We start from the raw sequence: 20,990 nt of genomic DNA on the forward strand, positions 1-20,990 counted from the left end.
GAAGAGGGGTGGATGTAGGCTCAGGTGCAGAATAAACACTGAGACACCAATTGAGCAGCCCAGACTGGCTCTGTGCTGGAGACTCAATGGGATAGAGACAAATGTATCTATTTCAGGTATACCTGCAGTATGCTCCATCCAGGATAAAAAAAAAATGTCCTTCATCTGCTTCAGCATACAGGGCAGATGAGCAGTTTCTCCCCAATGTGGACCAGGAGGTGATGCGACTGAGTGAAGCCTTTCCTGTGCTGAATGCAGGTGAATGGCCGCTGCCCGGTATATAAATGCTGATGAATATCGGGCAGGCGGGGAAGGGAAACCGTTCCTACACTCCCTGCATTTTCATGATTTCTCCATGGTGCAGATGTCCTCTTATTTCTCCAGGTTCAACAATCAGTTGAAACTCGCTCACACTTACAGCATAGGTGTGGTGTTACTGGTGAACCCTCTGATAATTGGAGAACTCTGTAAAACATGTTCCAGTCACTACTCTTGTGTGTGGGTATGTAAGACTCTGTGAGTTTCCAGTCACACTGACATTTAAAACCTAACAAAGCAGACAGACCTTCTCCCCTTTGTTTTCAAGGCCATCAATATCCAAGTCCTGGTGAATCAAGCGATTGTCAGACTTCGATGTGATGTTTGGTCTGAGATTTCTGCCTCCAAATTCTTCTCTTGTAATATTCCTGTGGAAAGAGATTGCAAAGGTCATCGCTGTCAGTCCACAATAGAAAATCAGAACACACATTTCTAGTTTCTGTGGATCATTCTTTCCTCTCTTAATACCCAAGATCTTTGTGCTGATCTATACGTAAATGTATACAGCAGGGTAATGTGGTGGATTGCATACTCCAGGAAGAGTTCACTCAAGTTGCTGAATGGACATCTATCATGCGGTATTGACGTTCTTACTGAAGATATACAATATGCTGCAGTGCAATATTATGAGCCCAGAAACAACTGCAAATCAGGCTTTTAGAGCCATAAACATTCCATTAAATATGTCACATATACCCCAGACTTATCTGTCTTATATTAACGCACGGTTGTCTTACATTTCCAGAAGACTCAGATTTAAGTTTTAAGTGTGACTTTTTGTAAAAGAAGCCGTCGTTTTGGACTCCTTCCATGCCATACTGACTCTATTACTGGAAATACATCCATACTACACCGGGATTCATGGATCAATGACGTGAGGCTTATCTTTACCCTCTTATAATTTTCTGTTGCATAAATGTTTCGACGAATGCCAACGCTTTTCACCAGTCATACAGTCAGAGACATAAAGCACAGAAACAGATCCTTCAATCTAACTTGTCCATGCCGACCGGATATCCAAAATTAGTCTAGTTCCATTTGCCATCACTTGGTCCATATCCCTCTAAACCCTTCCTTTGCATATAACCATCCAGATGCCTCCACCACTTCCTCCGCAGCTCATTCCATACAGTCTTCACCCTCTGCAAAAAAAAGGTTGACTGCAAGGTCCCTTTTAAATTTTCCCCCTCTCGCCCTAAACCTATGCCCTCTAGTTCCGCACTCCCCCTATCCCAGGGAAAAGACCTTGTCGATTCACCCCATCCACACTCAAGTTTTTATAAACCTCTTTAAAAAACACACACTCAGCCTGCGATGCTCGAGGGAAAACAGCCCCATCTTATTCAGCCTCTCCTTGTGGTTCAAACCCTCCTACCCTGGCAACAGCCTTGTGACTCTTCTCTGAATTCTTTCAAGTTTCACAACATCCTGCCTATAGGAGGGAGACCAGGATTGCACACAATATTTCAGAAGAAGCCGACTGAAACTGACTTTTGCAGAGTCTGCTCCCTGCTTGTATTCATACTGCCTCCCGTTGTTGCAAGTGAACAGTGCTTCCCCCTTTCTCTCTCCCTCCCAGGATAAGGAATGGAAAGGGGGAGACATTGCTTCATTTCCAGATTTTGCCCAGAAGAGCCCCCCTATTGTCTGAATGCGCAAGTTGGACGGTGAGCTTCTGAAGCTACTGCTGCTCCTCTCTTTCTGAATGAAGGTTGAGCTTCACTCCAGACTGCAACTCCCTTTCTCTGACCAAACATCTGTGAGCACAGCACATTTTTGTTGAAATAAGGCATATTTCCTGAATGTTACAATTAAAGGGGTGTCTTCCCCCCGATATTCCAAGGGATGGTAAGTCAGAGAAGGACCATGCCTTGTGTTGTGTGGCTCGTGTGACAGTTGCAACAGGATGTCCCAACTCCTATGCTCAATTCAAAGTTTGAGAGAAGATTTGTAGCTCGGGTGCTCATTGTTGTGGTTCTGTTCGCCGAGCTGGGAATTTTTGTTGCAGACGTTTCATCTCCTGTCTAGGTGATATCCTCAGTGCTTGGGAGCCTCTTGTGAAGCGCTTCTGTGATGTTTCCTCCAGCATTTATAGTGGTTTGTCTCTGCCGCTTCCGGTTGTCAGTTCCAACTGTCTGCTGCAGTGGCCGGTATATTGGGTCCAGGTCAATGTGTTTGTTAATGGAATCTGTGGATGAGTGCCATGCCAGAGAACAGCCAGGGAATTCCTAGAGGCATGGCCTCGAGGCATTTTTCCAGCACCACATTTTTCAACTCTGGATCTGGGACAAGGTGTGTGGTGTGGGGGGAGGGGAGGGGAAATAAGGAAACTGGTGAAATCTACATTGCTCCTATGTAGTTGGTGGGTCCCAAGGCAGAAGACAAGATGTTCTTCCTCCAAGCGTCAGGTAGCTAGAGCTTGGAGGGGAAGGCACCAGAGTACTTGCGTGTCCTTGACGGATTGGGAGGGGGAGTTAAAGCGTTCAGCCACAAGGCGGTGGGGTCGTTTCGTTTTGGCGTCCCAGAGCTGTTCCCTGAAATGTTCTGCAAGTTGGCGTCCAGTCTCCCCAATGTGGCAGAGACCACATCGAGAGCAAGGGACATATAAATAAATCTTATAAACAAATTGTACAAATTTTAGCCTGCCAGGGTTATTTTCTTTAATTAAGTTAAAGAAAATTTTAATTAAATTGGGTGACTACATGAAACGGTTTGTTGGTCAGACTCAAATCATCATCCTCAAATGAGACAATGCCATTAATATCAGTGAACTGCTTTTTTTTTTTAGAACCACAAGTTCTTGATTTATTTTCACAACTTATTGGTATTCACATCTGCACATTCAATGTCAAACTCTGACATCAGAAATGACATGACACCATTAATTTTTTTCTTACAGTAATTCAACAAACAAATTAATAACACACAGTGAACACCAACTCTCATTAATATGAAATTAAATTTGACCAAAAAAAAAGTATCTGCAAGAAATGCAGCATCATAGAAGGTGCTCCTCCAGGGAGTGTATTTTACCAACTACAACTGCTCAATATAAACAAACACTCTGACATGATCCTCCGGTTTTAATGTAAACCATACAGTAGGTACCATTTAAATAAGTTAATAGATACAAGCCTTGAGCAAATCCAGCCTCCAGCCGGACCCCCCGCTTCTTGGAGCTCGGATCTTCCTCCAGCTCCGGGGGGTTGTTGAGCTCCTGGGCTCCGGCCGCCGCCGAAGAAGCCGGGGGCGCTGACTCTCTCTCTTCCACCGCCGACATTTTTAATTTGTTTTCTCGTTCACCCGATAACTGTCACCTCCCCCTTCCCGGGCCCCGGGAATTATACAAAAATAAACAATAAACGCCACCGGGGACTGTCTCCTTTTCTTCACAACTTTTGTTTGAAAAGTTCTGGCTTTCATTTGAAATGTATTTTAAAGGTATTTTCTGAGGTAAACGATGCCTGTCTGCCCCCTCCCTCCGTCAGAAACCGCCCGCTGAGTCGATGAGAAAACCGCAGCCTCGCGCCGCCATCTTTGTTTTTCTTCTTCATTCCGTCTCCTCCTTCAGTGACGCGCGTCATTCGCGTCCCCTCCAATCAGAGCGCACCTTACTCCACCTGTCCAATGGCGGCTGGCTTTGTGCGTCCCACCCTCTGCAATATCTCTCTCCGATTAGTCGGTACCGACCACAAGCTTTGGGATTGGTGGAGAATTTCACAATCACGTCAGTGTATCCACCCTTTTCATTCCCGTTCATTCATTCAACAGCAGATGACCCAATTTACTGCAACGGGCTCTGGGGCTATAGCGGTAGTGTCACATATTCAGGGGGAAGATGTGATTTTTAACGTTATCAACCAATTCAACTCTGGCACCTCCGCATCCATTCATTCAATCGAAGAGGGCTCAATTTTGTGTAATGGGCTCTGAGGGTATAATATTTGTATCCCATGTTGAGAAGAAACCTCTCCCCATTCATTCACTAGAAGAGGACCTATTTGCTGCAGAGGTTTTTTATGGCGCAGTGGTAGTGTCCCTATCTTCGAGCCCTGAAATCCCACTGCTATGAGGATGCGGAACAACAAATGTTTTCGTCATAAGTCACATGACACCAGGTTATAGTCCAGCAGGTTTGTTTGGAGGGGATCTTACAGAAATATATTAAATTATGAAAGAAGTAGAAATAGGATGTTGCATTGGTAGGTGAGACTGGGATAAGAGCGCATGGCCTCAAGATTAGAGGAAGCAGGTTTAAAACTGAACTGAGCAGAAACTTCTTCACCCAGAGGGTTGTTAATCTATGGAATTCCTTGCCCAGGGAAGTATTTGACATTACTTCAGCAATCACTAGAAGCAGTAGATACGTTTTTGAAAAATAAAAGAATTAAGGGATATGGTGAAAACGCAGGTAAGTGCAGCATAGTCCACAAAAAGATTAGTCATGATCTTATTGAGTGGTGGAGCAGACTCGAAGGGCCGGAAGGCCGACTCTTGCTCTTAGTTCTTATGCTCTTATGTTGAAATCACAAGCTTTTGGAGTGTAGTCACTGCAGCAGATGAAGTCATGAAAAAACAAGTGCAGGAAAGAGAATTTAGATAAATGAAAGACGGTCAATTACTTACTCCCATTCCTATTTCTGATGATCTTACTACACAGCAAGTTGTGTTTACCAAACATTAATTTTATTTCCATTGTTTAAAATCAAATATTTAAGATGAACAGTTTGTTTTTCCTCACTTGGACACACTGTGACCCACAACACTGTGAATATCATAAACCCGCTCATGAGATATCATAGGAACAATTCATAAACTAGATTTGTCACTGAGATACTAGAAAGGAGAAAAATTTCCAACATGTGCAGGATGCTAACGAAAAGTTAGCAACCTGAAATAGTAACAGGAGCAAGTGAACAGTCCCAATCAGGAAACTCATATTCTGACATCCACTACAGTACCTTGCTTTCCTTTTCAGTTTAATGATCCATAATTGAATCTGACTCCAACACACTCTCTGGCAGGCAGTTCCAGAGGTCAAAGTATTTTCAATCATTAACGAAGTAAGTTTTGGATCCATCCCAAAGACATTGAACATAGAAAAATACAGCGCAGTACAGGCCCTTTGGCCCTTGATGTTGCGCCGATCCAAGCCCACCTAACCTACACTAGCCCACTATCCTCCATATGCCTATCCAATGCCCGTTTAAATGCCCATAAAGAGGGAGAGTCCACCACTGCTACTGGCAGGGCATTCCATGAACTCACGACTCGCTGAGTAAAGAGTCCACCCTGTCCTATACCTACCACCCCTTAATTTAAAGCTATGCCCCCTCGTAATAGCTGACTCCATACGTGGAAAAAGATTCTCATGGTCAACCCTATCTAAACCCCAATCATCTTCTACACCTCTATCAAGTCACTCCGAAACCTTCTTTTCTCCAATGAAAACAGCCCCAAGTGCCTCAGCCTTTCCTCATACGAACTTCCTACCATACCTGGCAACATCCTGGTAAACCTCCTTTGCACCCGTTCCAGTGCCTCCACATCCTTCCTATAGTATGGCGACCAAAACTGCACACAATACTCCAGATGCGGCCGCACCAGAGTCTTATACATCTGCAACATGACCTCAGGACTCCGGAACTCAATTCCTCTACCAATAAAAGCCAGTACGCCATATGCCTTCTTCACAGCACTATTTACCTGGATGGCAACTTTCAGAGATCTGTGTACATGGACACCTAGATCCCTCTGCTCATCCACACTACCAAGTATCCAACCATTAGCCCAGTACCCCATCTTCTTGTTACTCTTACCAAAGTGAATCACTTCACACTTACCTACATTGAACTCCATTTGCCACTTTTCTTCCCAGCTCTGCAGCTTATCGATATCCCGCTGTAACCTGCCACATCCTTCCTCACTGTGAACAACTCCACCGACTTTCGTATCATCCACAAACTTGCTCACCCAACCTTCTAGCCCCTCTTCCAGGTCATTTATAAAAATGACAAACAGCAATGGTCCCAAAACAGATCCTTGCGGAACACCGCCAGTAACTGCACTCCAAGATGAACCTTTTCCATCAACTACTACCCTCTGTCTTCTTCCAGCCAGCCACTTCCTAATCCAAACCTCCAACTCACCCTCAATGCCATACCTCCGTATTTTTTGCAGTAGCCTAGCATGGGGAACCTTATCAAACACCTTACTAAAATCCATATACACCACATCTACCGCTTTAGCCTCGTCCACCTCCTTATTCACCTTCTCAAAGAATTCAATAAGGTTTGTGAGGCACGACCTACCCTTCACAAAACCATGCTGACTATCCTTGATCACATTATTCCTATCCAGATGTTCATAAATCCTATCCCTTACAATTCTCTCTAAGACTTTTGCCCACAACAGAAGTGAGACTCGCCGGCCTATAGTTACTAGGGTTATCCCTACTCCCCTTCTTGAACAAGGGAACCACATTTGCTATCCTCCAGTCTTCTGGCACTATTCCTGTAGACACTGAGGACATAAAAATCAAGGCCAATGGCTCTGCAATCTCCTCCCTTGCTTCCCAGAGAATCCTAGGATAGATGCCATCAGGCCCAGGGGACTTATCTATTTTCACCCTTTCCAGGATTTCCAACACCTCTTTCCTACATACCTCAAAGCCATCCATTCTAATAAATTGTGACTCAGTATTCACATCGGCAATAATGTCCTGTTCCTGAGTGAATACTGACGAAAAGTATTCATTCAGTGTCTTCCCCAATCTCTTCAGCCTCCACACGCAACTTCCCACTACTATCCTTGACTGGACCTATTCCTACTCTAGTCATTCTTTTATTCCTGACATACCTATAGAAAGCCTTTGGGTTTTCCCTAATCCTACCAACTAAGAACTTTTCATGTCCCCTCCTTGCTGCTTTTAGCTCTCTCTTCAGATCCTTCCTGGCTACCTTATAACTATCAATCGCCCCAATTGAACCTTCACACCTCATCTTTACATAGGCCGCCCTCTTCCCTTTAACAAGGGATTCCAATTCCTTATTAAACCACGGTTCCCTCACACGACCCTTTCCTCTCTGCCTGACAGGTACATACTTATCAAGAACACTCAATAGTTGCTCCTTGAACAAGCTCCACATATCAATTGCGCCCTTCCCTTGAAGCCTACTTTTCCAAGCCACGCATCCTAAGTCGTGCCTCACCATATCATAATTTCTCTGCCCTCAGCTATAACTCATGCCCTGCAGTGCACACTTATCCCTCTCCATCACTAGAGTAAAAGTCACCGAATTGTGGTCACTGTCCCCAAAGTGCTCACCTACCTCCAATTCTAACACCTGGCCTGGTTCGTTACCCAGAACCAAATCCAGTATGGCCTCACCTCTTGTTGGCCTGTCTACATATTGTGTCAGGAAACCCTCCTGCACACATTGGACAAACACCGACCCATCTAACGAACTCGAGCTATAGCTTTCCCAGTCAATATCTGGAAAGTTAAAGTCCCCCATAACAACCACCCTATTACTTTCACTCTTCTCCTGAATCAATCCTTTCTTCTACGTCTCTAGGACTATTAGGAGGCCTGTAGAAAACTCCTAACAGGGTGACCTCACCTTTCCTATTCCTAACCTCAGCCCAAACTACCTCAGATGGCGAGTCTTCATCCATCGTCCTTTCCACCGCTGTAATACTATCTTTGACAAGCAATGCCACACCTCCCCCTCTTTTACCCCCACCTCTGACCCTACTAAAACATTTAAACCCTGGAACCTGCAACAGCCAATCCTGTCCCTGTTCTACCCATGTCTCCGTAATAGCCACAACATCGAAATCCCAGGTACCAATCCATGCTGCAAGTTCACCTAACTTATTTCATATACTTCTTGCATTGAAGTATACACACTTCAAGCCACTTTCCTGTTTACAGGCACCCTCCTTTGAGATTGATGCCATGTTCCTAACCTCCCTACACTCCAGGTCCTGCACCCTAAAGCTACAGTCTAGGTTCCCATGCCCCTGTAGAATTAGTTTAAACCCCCCTGAAGAGCACGAGCAAACCTTCCCCCAAGGATACTGGTGCGCCTCAGGTTCAGGTGTAGACCATCCTGTTTATAGAGGTCCCACCTTCCCCAGAAAGAACCCCAGTTATCCAGATACCGGAATCCCTCCCTCCTGCACCATCCCTGTAGCCACGCATTTAACTGTTCTCTCTCCTTATTCCTCGACTCTCTATCACGTGGCACGGGTAACAAACCAGAGACAACAACTCTGTTTGTTCTAACTCTGAGCTTCCAACCTAGCTCCCTGAAAGCCTGCCTAACATCCTCAACCCTCTTCCTACCTATGTCGTTTGTGCCAATGTGGACCACGACTTCAGGCTGCTCCCCCTCCCCCTTAAGGATCCGGAAAACACGATCAGAGACGTCACGTGCCCTTGCACCTGGGAGGCAACATACCAAACGTGAGTCTCTCTCGCCCCCACAGAACCCACCTATCTGTGCCCCGAACTATTGCTCTGCTCTTCTCCACCCTTCCCTTCTGAGCAACGGGGATAGGCTCCATGCCAGAGGCCTGAACCCCATTGCTTACCCCTGGTAAGTCCCCCCCCCCACAAGTATCCAAAATGGTATACTTGTTCTTGAGGGTAACGGCCGCAGGGGTCCCTGCACTGGCTGCTTCTTCCCAGTCCCCCTCACTGTCACCCATCTGTTTGCAATCTTTGGAGTTACTACTTCCCTAAAGCTCCGATCTATGACCCCCTCTGCCTCCCGAATGATCCTAAGTTCATCCAACTCCAGCTCCAGTTCCAGTTCCCTAACATGGTCTTCGAGGAGCTGGAGATGGGTGCACTTCCTGCAAGAGTAATCAGCAGGGACGACCATGGCATCCCTCACCTCAAACATGTTGCAAGAGGAACATTGCACTGCCTTCACTGCCATCCCTCTAAAAGTAACCTTTTAAAAACAAACTAGGTCCAAGAATAGAACAAGCAAAATGCAGCACTTACCTACTTACCACAACGGTTCTTATTATTAGGTTAGGCACCTCTGTAGTGCCTCGGGTTCCTCTCCTGCGTGCTTTTATAGGGAAAGAAACCTACCCAGGTAAGCTTACGCTACACCAACTTCCAGATCCGCTTCGCGCTTTTTAAAAAAAAACTTTCAAATTTAAACCGTTAAACAAACGTCACCGAGCCTTCAAGCAGCCCCTGCCAAACAGCCCTTACCTGCTCCGCTGACACTTCTATAAGAGGTGTTGGCTGGACCCAGACACTTCAGCGGGCAGTGTTCATTACTCATGTGTATTCTCTCCCCCACCCGCCTTAAACTAATCACCTGGGTTGTGAGTCGATTGTGCTGGCATTCTGGTGGCCCCAGGCAGTGTCTGTATCTGCTCTGCTGTTTCTCTCCATATTGTGATCCAGCGGCCATCTTGTGTGTCAAGTTGGCCAACTGATGGCTCAGTAGCCATCTTGTGTATCTGTGTGCCTAGTAACACCCTGCCCTTCCCCACCTCTCCGCCACGCCCACTCTCTCTTCCCCACTCAATCTCTCTATCAACCCCACTCATTCTCTCTCTCTACCCCCACCCTCTGACTGCCATTTTCTCTCTCTCTCTGTCCCCCATCCTTTTGGTCTCTATTCTCCCCAGCCCCCACCACACCCGTCCTTTCTCAAGCCTCGAACCATCTTTGACCGCTGTATCAAGCCCTTCAAAGAACAGAGAGAGAGAGAGAGAGAGAGAGAGAGAGAGAGAGAGATAATGGATAGTGATGACTCTACCTGGGAGTTGGGAGGGGTGATAAATGGCTGATCTTCAAAATTGAGAATACCTAAAATGATTTTTGCAAGGTTTGTAGCTCAGGTTGAGGTTTAGGGTATAGGTTTGCTCGCTGGGCTGTAGGTTTGATATCCAGATGTTTCATCACCTGGCTAGGTAACATCATCAGTGGCGACCTCCAAGTGAAGCGAAGCTGTGTCTCCTGCTTTCTATTTATATCTTTCTCCTGGATGGGGTTCCTGGGGTATGTGGTGATGTCATTTCCCGTTCGTTTTCTGAGGGGTTGATAGATGGCATGTAGATCTATGTGTTTGTTTATGGTGTTGTGCTTGGAGTGCCAGGCCTCGTAGCCCTCCACATGGATGAAAAAAAACATCATTTCGACTGGGACAACACATCTATTCTGGGGCAGGCTAAGCAAAGACTTGCCAGAGAATTCCTAGAGGCTCGGCACTCCAACCTCAACGCCATAACCAAACACATAGACTGAGATACCATCTATCAGCCTCTCAGAAAACGAACAGGAAATGACATCACCACAAACCCCAGGAACCCCATCCAGGAGAAATAAATAAATAGAAAGCAGGAGACAACAGCTTCGCTTCACTTGGCGTCGCCACTGAAGATGTTACCTAGCCAGGTGATGAAACGTCTGGATATCAAACCTACACCCTAAACCTAAAATGATATCTTCAGAAACATCGTTAAAGCCAGAAAGCGTGTTCAAGTTTTTTAAAAGAGCTGCTGAAATCTGTCTGATTCTTTCACTGAAGTAAACGCAGTCAGGCCACCGCTCAGGACAGGCTGGAAGGGGTGAATGGGCGAAAATGAGCACTGCAGATGCAGGAGATTAGAGTCAAGATTAGAGTGGTGCTGGAAAAGCACAGCCGGTCAAGCAGCATTCGAGGCTTTTGCCTGAAACATCGATTTTCCTGCTCCTTGGATGCTGCCTGACCTGCTGTGATTTCCAACACCACTCTGATCTTGACTGTAAGGGGTGAATGGCCTAGTCCTAGTCTTGTGAAGTTGGTTCCAACTATCTAGAAATAGCGTCACAGAGCACAGAAACATACCCTTCGGTCTATGCCGACCAGATATCCTAAATTAATCTAGTCACCCATTTGCCAGCATTTGGCCCCTTATCCCTCTGAATCTGTCCTATTCATATCCCCATCCAGATGCATTTTAAATATTATCATTGTACTGGCCTCCACCACTTCCTCTGGCTGACCCCCACCAGCGTTCTGTGCAAAAAGGTTGCCCCTCAGAAATCTTTCCCCTCTCACCCTAAACCCATGCCCTCCAGTTCTGGACTCGCGCAACGTGGGGAAAAGACATACAAAAGTTGAGCAGCCAGACAGAATGCAAAAACAATACAATGTCGAATCACAGGGAAAAACAAATTGTAGCTCGACCCCTTTTTTGTCGTATTGGCATTTGGACTCTTAAAATCTGACAGGAACACCAGCATCCCTAGTGAGCATACTGCGCATATTTCCCAGTGTCAGTAACGCAGTGCACATGCCCACCGGTGCCAGCTAAACACTGGGCATGCTCATCGCTTTCCGCAAAAAATGGCGCGCAACCTTCCTTTGATGGTCCAATAGGGAACCGTGGAGGACCAAAACAAAACTGGTCCTCCTGCCAATCAGAGCCACCCCATTGTCTGAATGCGGAAGTTGGACCATGAATTTCTGAAGCTGCTACTCCTGCTCCTCTTTCTGAATCAACATTGAGCTTCACCCAGACTGCAAATTCTTTCCTCTGTCTAAGATCTGTGAGTACGGCACTCTCTTTTCTCGCCCCCTTTGCCATTTCTATTTCTTTCCGGAGTTCAATTGTTGACTTACAGCAACTGAAAGGAAAGGGATTGAACCCAGGGAGGGGACGGACTATGGAAAAGTGATCGAGGTCTGTGTCTCAATTGGCAAAATAGACAGACAGGAGGCTGGAAGGGCACAGCAAATCAGGCAGCATCACGAGGTGTAGAAGTCGATATTTCGGGTGTAACCCTTCGTCAGGACTGGGGATGGGTACCAGGACCGGGGGCTAAAGTGGGGATAGGTGAAGAATCGGTCAGATTAATCATTGGGTGGAAGAAATCAGGTTGGTGGCAGGAAGGAGTGGTAGTGAGGGGCATGGGGCTGAGAAGGGAGTCGGGTGATGGAAAGGGAGGTTATTTGAAATTGGAGTACTCGATGTTGGGTCCTGCAGGCTGTAGTCTGCCCGGGCGGAAGATGGGATGTTGTTCCCTAATTTGCGGTTTGGTTCGTTGTGGCAATAGAGGAAGCCTATGATGTTCTTGTCAGAAAGGGAGTGGGAAGGGGAATTAAAATCGATGGTGACTGGGAGGTCTGGTCAGCCTCTGCGGACCCAGCTGTGATCCTCGCCAATCCGTTCCCCAAGTTTATGCTCAGTCTCCCGGAAGTCGAGAAGACCACAATTTACAAACACGTGGCAAATGCAGTATCTCAATGTGAAGTTATAGTCTTTGCTATTAAACAAAAAAGCAGGAAGGAGATGTATTGTTTAAATGGTGATACTTTGGGATGTGGAGAAAGTGAGAACTGCAGATGTTGGAGATTAGAGTCAAAGTGTGGTGCTGAAAAAGGTGGTAAGTCAGGCAGCATCTGAGGACCAGGAGAGTCGACATTTCGGTCCCGAGCACTTCATCAGGAATGATGTGTGGATGGACAAAGGGTCTGATTCAGTTCTATATAACTCTAATCATCTTCAGTGAGAGCAGAAGTGTGATTGTGAAGGCTGGAGTTTCAGAGCAGCTTTCAAAGATGCTTTGCCCTTAATAGACCTTTGTAAGGGCCATGGATAGAGGGGAAACCCTCAGGTCTTTTCCCCAGGGTATGGCAGTCCAAAACTAGAAGGCATATGTTTGAGGTGAGAGTGGAATGATTTAAGAGATTGGAGTGGCAACCACTTCAGAGGGTGGTGCATGTATGGAACGAACTGCCAGAGGAAGTGGTAGAGGCTGGCACAATTACAACATTTAAAAGGCATGTGGATGTCTGTCTGTTCTCAGCTCTGCTGGATGTCTGTTGAAGCTCTGAACCCCCCCTTCTACACCTTCTGGGTTAAACAAACATTCAGTCAATCAAGCCTCAATCCACAATCTCCCAGCCAGTCAACAATCCAGGCACAGTGTAGTCACAGCAGGGAATCAGCTGCCCTGAGTGCGGGAAGGCCTTTACCCAGGCCTCTGCCCTGCTGAGGCACCGGTGGGTCCACACGGGGGAAGAGGCCCTTCAACTGCCCAGAGTGCAGAAAGACATTCCGTGAATCCTCCAACCTGTTGAGGCACCAACGGGTCCACACGGGGAAGAGGCCCTTCAGCTGCCCAGAGTGCGGGTAGGCCTTTACCCAGGCTTCCTTCTTGCTGATCCACCAGTGGGTCCACACGGGGGAAGAGGCCATTCCCCTACACAGTGTGGGGGTAGGCCTTTTTCCAGGCCTCTGCCCTGCTGAGGCACCGTGAGTCCACGCAGGGGAGAGACCTTCAACACTTCTCCCACCTGCGGAGCCACCAGCGGGATCATGTGGCATTGCAGGGGATTGAAAGAATGATGGCCGAGTGCCTTTATTAACTGGACTATCAACCCAGTTCCAGTGGCTCCCGAGTTCGATTCCCACCGCGACAGATGGTGGAATTTGAATTTGGTCAGAAATCTGGAGTTCAGAATCTAACGGTGAAACCATTGTCGGTGGGGTGGGGGTGGAAGAAAACCCCCATCTGATTCACTCAGTTCTTTTTTAGGGAAGACTTGAGCAGTTATTAGAGCAGTCGTCCCAGCTGCATCCTTTACCTGGTCTGGCCCACACGTGACTCCAGCCCCACAACAGTCTGGTGGACTCTACGCTGCTCATCCAACTTGATTGGAATACAGGTTGAAATTGCTGAGTGAGGCAATACTTCCTCCAGGTTAAGGATATACCAAGGATCCAGTTACAAAGGGACGACTCAGTGGTGACCAATAATGAAGAAAGTGAGGGGTTGCACTTTGACCTTGAGCGATTTTTTAAAAATTGCTACTTTTTCTACGCCTTTCTGCTGGGAGATTCTGAAGCTGTAACAAAGTTGGGTCACAATAAAGATTACCTGAACTTCACACTGAGCTCAGACTCTCACTGAGAGCTTTAAACTGCAACAGGTTTTTGTTTTAAAACTGCTCATTTTACATGTGAAAGTGAGAACTGCTGATGCTGGAGATCAGAGTCAAGATGAGAGTGGTGCTGGCAAAGCACTGCAGGTCAGGCAGCATGCGAGGACCAGGGAAATTGACATTTCGGGCAAAAGTCCTTCCTCAGGTTTTTGCCAGAAACGTTGATGTTCCTGCTCCTCAGATGCTGCCTGACCTGCTGTGCTCATTTCTGACAGTCTCCTGTACTATGTTTCCAATCTTGTGTATCGGTTGCAGCAGTGAATGAGTAGCCAGCATTGTTAGAAATTGTAAAATTTTCAGGAGTGCAATGTCATCAGCATTGTAGTTTCCTGGCAGCACTGAGAAGTGTGTGCTTGGTTCACTAGACATGATGTGGAGGTGCCGGTGTTGGACTGGGGTGGATAAAGTTAAAACTCAACACCAGGTTATCGTCCAACTGGCTTATTTGGAAGCACGAGCTTCTTCATTGGGTGTTTGTGGAACAGGATCAGAAGACACAACCACCTGATGAAAGAGCAGTGCTCCAAATGCTAGTGCTTACAAATGAGCCTGTTAGAGTATCACCTGGTATTGTGTGAAATTTAACTTCGCACACCCCAGTCCAACAGCGGCATCTCCAAATCAGGTACATAGTTCTTTGAAAGTTGCATCATTGGGAGACAGGGTAGTGAAAGAGGCCAGTCAGGAGCCCTGGAGGACCGGAAGGTGACTGGTCCTCCTGCCAATCAGAGCCTTCCTATTGTCTGAATGCAGACGTTGGAACATGAGCTTCGGAAGCTGCTGCTGCTCTCTCTGAATGAAGATTGAGTTTGCTCCAGACTGTAACCTCCTTCCTCTGTCAACCATCTGAGTGTATGGTACTCTCTTCACAACTCCTTTTCCATGTTTTTCATTCTGGGCTTCAATTTACGACTTGCAGCAACCGAAAGGAAAGGGAATGAATTCACGGAGCGGACAGAATCAGGAAAAGTTTGTTTATAAACAGAGTGTTTCACGTGTGGAGTGAATGTAAAGAGGAAGTGGTGGATGCACATTCAGATGCAACGTTTAAAAGACATTTGGATAAGTATATGAAGAGGCACGGTGCGGAGGGATATGGGCCAAATACTGGCAAGTGGCACTAGTTTAGTTTGAGAACGTAGGCAGCATGGAATAGTTGGACTGAAGGGTCCGTTTCTGTGCTGTCTAATGTAACTGTTCTGTCGTGGTCTTAAAACCATTTTCTTGCCTTCCACCTTCAACGTGGATACTGTACCTGCATCCAACACATAAACCATTCAAAATAAAAAAAAACCTCCTGCGCACAAAGAAATCCACACTTTATTGGTCAAAAATCAGATGAACCCAGCCTTGAATATATTCAATGACCCCCTAACTGCAGGAAGACATCCCACTTCTAATCTCAGTTCAGCTTGCTAATATACCACTTGCCTTGCTGCACCTGTCTGACAACTGGCATTGACTGATGTAGAAGGATGCTGCTAATCAAAGCACTGATCACACGGTGGTCTGGTGTCAGCTCAGATTTCAGGCCCTGATTTCTGTCCTGTGTTGATCCTCCTGTTCCCACAGACTGTTCTCAGCTCTGCTGGATTTCTGTTAAAGCTTTGACTCCGCCTTTTATAACTTCTGGAACGATAAAATATTCAATCAAGACCCAACCCACAATCTCCCAGCCTGTCAACCATCCTGATACAAGGTGCAGTCATAGCAGGGAATCAAACAAGAAAAACTGAAACAAAAATCATAAATAGGCGCACGTGCTTAATGTTTGTTCATGAGGAAGTAAACCAGGAATAGGGGTCTCCCAGGAATCTTACAGTGCCCTACTTGAGGAATTCTGTCACCCTTACATCTATTAGTACCCAGCTATGAATTACAACAACATTTACACCAACAGGAATAAAGCATCTGTTATCAAATAGACAGAGATATACAGCACGGACATGGACTTTTTCTCTATCTCATGCACACATGATAGATCATCCATGGGGGGAGTTTGTCTTTGTAGCATGATGTTTGCAAATACATTCTACTTTGCTCAAAGACTGCACAATCTGCAGGCAGTCAATACATGTAATATATTGTAAATTCCACTTTGAAAATAGATAGTGGGCCCATTACTTTTTGGATGTGAGCATAAGTGGTATAGTAAGTAAGTTTGCTGATGACACCAAAATTGGAGGTGTAGTGGACAACGAAGGAGGTTACCTCAGATTACAATGGGATCTTGATCAGATGGGCCAATGGGCTGAGAAGTGGCAAGTGGAATCTAATTTAGGTAAATGTGAGGTGCTGCATTTTGGGAAAGCAAATCTTAGAAGGACTTGTACACTTAATGGTAAGGTCCGAGGGAGTGTTGCTGAACAAAAAGACCTTCGAGTGCAGGTTCACAGCTCTATGAAAGTGGAGTCGCAGGTCAATAGGATAGTGCAGATGGCATTTGGTATGCTTTCCTTTATTGGTCAGAGTATTGAGTACAGGAGTTGGGAGGTCATGTTACAGCTGTACAGTTGGAATATTGCATGCAATTCTGGTTTCCTTCCTATCAGAAAGCCCTATGCAATGTTTGTTTTTGTTTAGTGGGCGGCACGGTGGCACAGTGGTTAGCACTGCTGCCTCACAGCTCCAGAGACCTGGGTTCAATTCCCGCCTCAGGCGACTGACTGTGTGGAGTTTGCACGTTCTCCCCGTGTCTGCGTGGGTTTCCTCCGGGTGCTCTGGTTTCCTCCCACAGTCCAAAGATGTGCAGGTCAGGTGAATTGGCCATGCTAAATTGCCCGTAGTGTTAGGTAAAGGGTAAATGTAGGGGGTATGGGTGGGTTGCGCTTCGGCGGGGCGGTGTGGACTTGTTGGACCGAAGGGTCTGCATCCACATTGTAAGTAATCTAATTTATGATTGCTGCAACCTATTCTAAAATATGAAAGACTTAACAATCCAGGTTTGTTCAATATACCAGTTCAGTGGCAGGGCACTGTAATGTTTTCCTATCAGTTCTGTGCCATATGATCTTATTGTCCACAATCACCTGATGAAGAAGCAGTGCTCCGAAGCTCGTGTTTCCAAATAAACTGTCGGACTTAGCCTGGTGTTGTGAGATTTTTAACTTTGTCCAGGTTCAGATAGTGCCCAGGGAGTTGCAGGTTAGGTGCATTAGTCAGGGGTAAATGTTGAGCAATAGGGGAATTGTGTGGGTGGGTTACCTTTCGGAGGATCGGTGTGTAGTCTTTGGGCCAGTTGGCCTGCTCCCACACTGTGGGGAGTCTCTGAAGGGAAAGGGATTTTTGTAAACTGTGCAAGGCAATGCAGGCGTAGTGTGGGGGCCTGCTGTTGGCCTTGCCCCGCCCTTTGCTCCTCTCCCCTGTTGTGGAGTTGTCTAAAAAACAGCTACTCTTTCTCTGCCCTTTTTGCTGGGGGAGGGGTGGGGGATCTGAAGCTGTAACCATGTTGGGACACAAAATAAAAGGTAACCAGAACGTACTGCTGGGCTCAGGCTCTCATCGAAAGCTCCAAGCGGTTTTTGTTTTAAAGCTGCTCATTACTTGCAGCCTTCTGCACTAAGTTTCCAATGTTGTGTATTAGATGGAGCAGCTGGATGAGTAGCTGGTTTCGTTAGATACTATAAATTTTTCAGGAGTGCATCGTTTCATCGGCAGTTTACTGGCAGCACTGGGAAGTATGGGCTGTGTTCACTAGAAACGAGGTGGAGGTGCTGCTGTTGGACTAGGTTGGACACGGTTTAAAAATCACAACACCAGGTTATAGTCCAACAGGTTTATTTGGAAGCACCAGCTTCCGGAGTGCTGCTCCTTCATCGGGTAACTGTGAAGCAGGATCATAAGACACAGAGTTAAGAGCAAAAGATCAGTGTCATGCAACTGATGATATATTGACAAACGTAGATTGCTGTTAAATCTTTCATCTTTTAGAATGGGTTGCAGGTTTTAGTTCATTAATGTGTACATCGCAGTACTACTATTAAGTCATATTCTCAAGATCACTTTAAAAAACAGGTGACATCTCAGTCCAGACAATGCATGAAAGGTGTGAGAGTATCCCAATCTTAAATTGGACTGGTTCTATTTCCAAACTAGGAATTTATAAAATATTACATGGATTGACTACCTGCATATTGTGCGTTTTGTGCAAAATTGAATGTATCTGCAAATATAATTCTGCAAATGCATCGCATTGTTATATGTATGTGTGCAGCATGAGAGTGCGTGTAAGAGAGTATGTGCGCACATGCTTGGTAAAGTGAGTTTGATGGAGGAGAAGCCTGTGAAAGGGTGTGTGTGTTGGGGGGGGCGTGTATGTGTGTATGTCTGAGAGAGAACATGTGTATAGATAAAAGGTGAGGGGTTGCATTTTGCCAAAATAAGGAAGGGCAGGGCTTGTACAGAGGGATATGGTGGGGGGCGGGGGGGTGGGGGGGGTTCAGATATATACTTCTTTGAAAGTTGCATCACTGGTTGGAAGGAAGCTTCAGAAGGCATTCAGCACACTTACCTTAATTGTTCACACCATTGAATAAAGGAGCTGGGACATAATGTTGAAGTTGTACAGGATGTTGGTGAAGCCACTTGTAGAGGACTGAGAACGCTTCTGGTGGCCCTGTAATAGGAAGAATTCTATTAGAAAGGGTTCAGTAAAGATTAGGACTGGAGGGTTTGAGTTGTAAGGAGAGGCTGAGACACTCTTCACTGGAGCACAGGAGGTTGAGGGGTGACCTCATTTGAGATTTATAAAATCATGAGGGTTATAGGGAAGATGAACATCAAACACAGCGAGCAGCGTGTGCGGTTATGTCGAGTGACAGGGGAAGAAATTGTGGCATTTGGACACTTTAAATCCATCAGGAACAGCATCTCCATACAGCATACTGCGCATGTCAGGTGAGGTGCCAGAAGACTGGAGGTTGGCTAACGTGGTGCCACTGTTTAAGAAGGGTGGTAAGGACAAGCCAGGGAACTATAGACCAGTGAGCCTGACATCGGTGGCGGGCACGTTGTTGGAGGGAGTCCTGAGGGACAGGTGGTACATGTGTTTGGAAAGGCAAGGACTGATTAGGGATAGTCAACATGGCTTTTTGTGTGGGAAATCATGTCTCAAATTTGAAGTTTTTTGAGGAAGTAAAGAGGATTGAGGAGGGCAGAGCGGTAGATGTGATCCATATAGACTTCAGTAAGGCGTTCGACAAGGTTCCCCATGGGAGACTGATTAGCAAGATTAGATCTCATGGAATACAGGGAGAACTAGCCATTTGGATACAGAACTGGCTGAAAGGTAGAAGACAGAGGGTTGTTTTTCAGACTGGAGGCCTGTGACCAGTGGAGTGCCAGAAGGATCGGTGCTGGGCCCTCTACATTTTGTCATTTACATTAATGATTTGGATGCGAGCATAAGAGGTACAGTTAGTAAGTTTGCAGATGATACCAAAATTGGAGGTGTAGTGGACAGTGAAGAGGGTTACCTCAGATTACAACAGGATCTTGACCAGATTGGCCAATGGGCTGAGAAGTGGCAGATGGAGTTTAATTCAGATAAATGTGAAGTGCTGCATTTTGGGAAAGCAAATCTTAGCAGGACTTATACACTTAATGGTAAGGTCCTAGGGAGTGTTGCTGAACGAAGACACCTCAGAGTGCAGGTTCATATCTCCTTGAAACTGGCGTCGCAGATAGATAGAACTGTAAAGGTGGTGTTTGGTATGCTTTCCTTTATTGGTCAGAGTATTGAGTACAGAAGTTGGGAGGTCATGTGGCGGTTGTACAGGACATTGGTTAGGCCACTGTTGCAATATTGTGTGCAATTCTGGTCTCCTTCCTATTGGAAAGATTTTGTGAAACTTGAAAGAGTTCAGAAAAGATTCACAAGGATGTTGCCAGGGTTGGAGGATTTGAGGTATAGGGAGAGGCTAAACAGGTTGGGGCTATTTTCCCTGGAGCGTCGGAAGCTGAGGTCTACAAAGGGGCATGGATAGGATAGATAGACAAAGTCTTTTCCCTGGGGTGGGGGAGTCCAGAAGTCAAGGGTATAGATTTAGGGTGAGAGGGGAAAGATATAAAAGAGACCTACTGGGAAACTTTTTCACACAGAAAGTGGTACGTGTATGGAATGAGCTGCCAGAGGAAGTGGTGGAGGCTGGTACAATTGTAACATTTAAGAGGCATTTGGATGGGTACATGAATAGGAAGGGTTTGGAGGGATATGGGCCAAATGCTGGCAGATGGGACTAGATTGGGATGGGATATCTGGTCGGCATGGACGGGTTGGACCAAAGGGTCTGTTTCCATGCTGGTTCAACAAAAGCCATTCATGCTCTTCGCTGTCTGCAAAAATGGCGCAAATCCTTCAAATAGACCAATGAGAAGCTAATTGTTGACTTGCAGCAACTGAAGAAAGTGAGTGAATCCAGGGAGGGGACAGAGTCGGGAAACGTTGGTCCAGGTCTGTATCTCAATTGGCAAACACATGGCAAATGCAGTCCCACAGTGTGAAGTTATAGCCTCAGTTACGAACAAATAACCGCTGAAAGGAGGTGCGTTGTTTAAATGGTGACATATTGGGATGTGGAGAAAGTGAGGACTGCAGATGCTGGAGAAGACAGTTGAAAAGTGTGGCACTGGAAAAGCACAGCAGATCAGACAGCATCCGAGAAGCAGGAGAATCAACGTTTCAGGCATGAGCCCTTCCTCAGGAATGAT

At 46.2% G+C, this 20,990-nt stretch overlaps 2 protein-coding genes across 4 annotated transcripts in view; one reads left to right on the top strand and one right to left on the bottom strand.

Moving 5' to 3' along the window:
* Window positions 1–20,990, top strand: part of LOC148144194 (uncharacterized) — a 264,591-nt gene that overhangs the window by 187,436 nt on the left and 56,165 nt on the right. The gene's annotated exons all lie outside the window — the stretch shown is intronic.
* LOC148144196 (uncharacterized) overlaps window positions 1–20,990 on the bottom strand; it is a 190,486-nt gene that overhangs the window by 163,603 nt on the left and 5,893 nt on the right. The window contains exons 2-3 of one of the 3 annotated variants that reach the window (XR_015751394.1): window positions 18,793–18,897; window positions 253–686 (exon numbers count right to left, since the gene is read on the bottom strand). The exons of 1 other annotated variant lie outside the window; for it this stretch is intronic. The gene's annotated coding sequence lies outside the window, so the exon portion shown is untranslated. Of the gene's footprint in view, window positions 1–252; window positions 687–15,600; window positions 15,912–18,792; window positions 18,898–20,990 lie in introns of those variants that run through there. One more of the 3 variants, XR_015751393.1, reaches the window with a different exon arrangement.

The sequence above is a fragment of the Chiloscyllium plagiosum genome, unplaced genomic scaffold (assembly GCF_037043375.1).
Source record: "Chiloscyllium plagiosum isolate Xiang-an unplaced genomic scaffold, Cpla_swu_hap1 HiC_scaffold_27, whole genome shotgun sequence".
NCBI lineage: Eukaryota > Metazoa > Chordata > Chondrichthyes > Orectolobiformes > Hemiscylliidae > Chiloscyllium > Chiloscyllium plagiosum.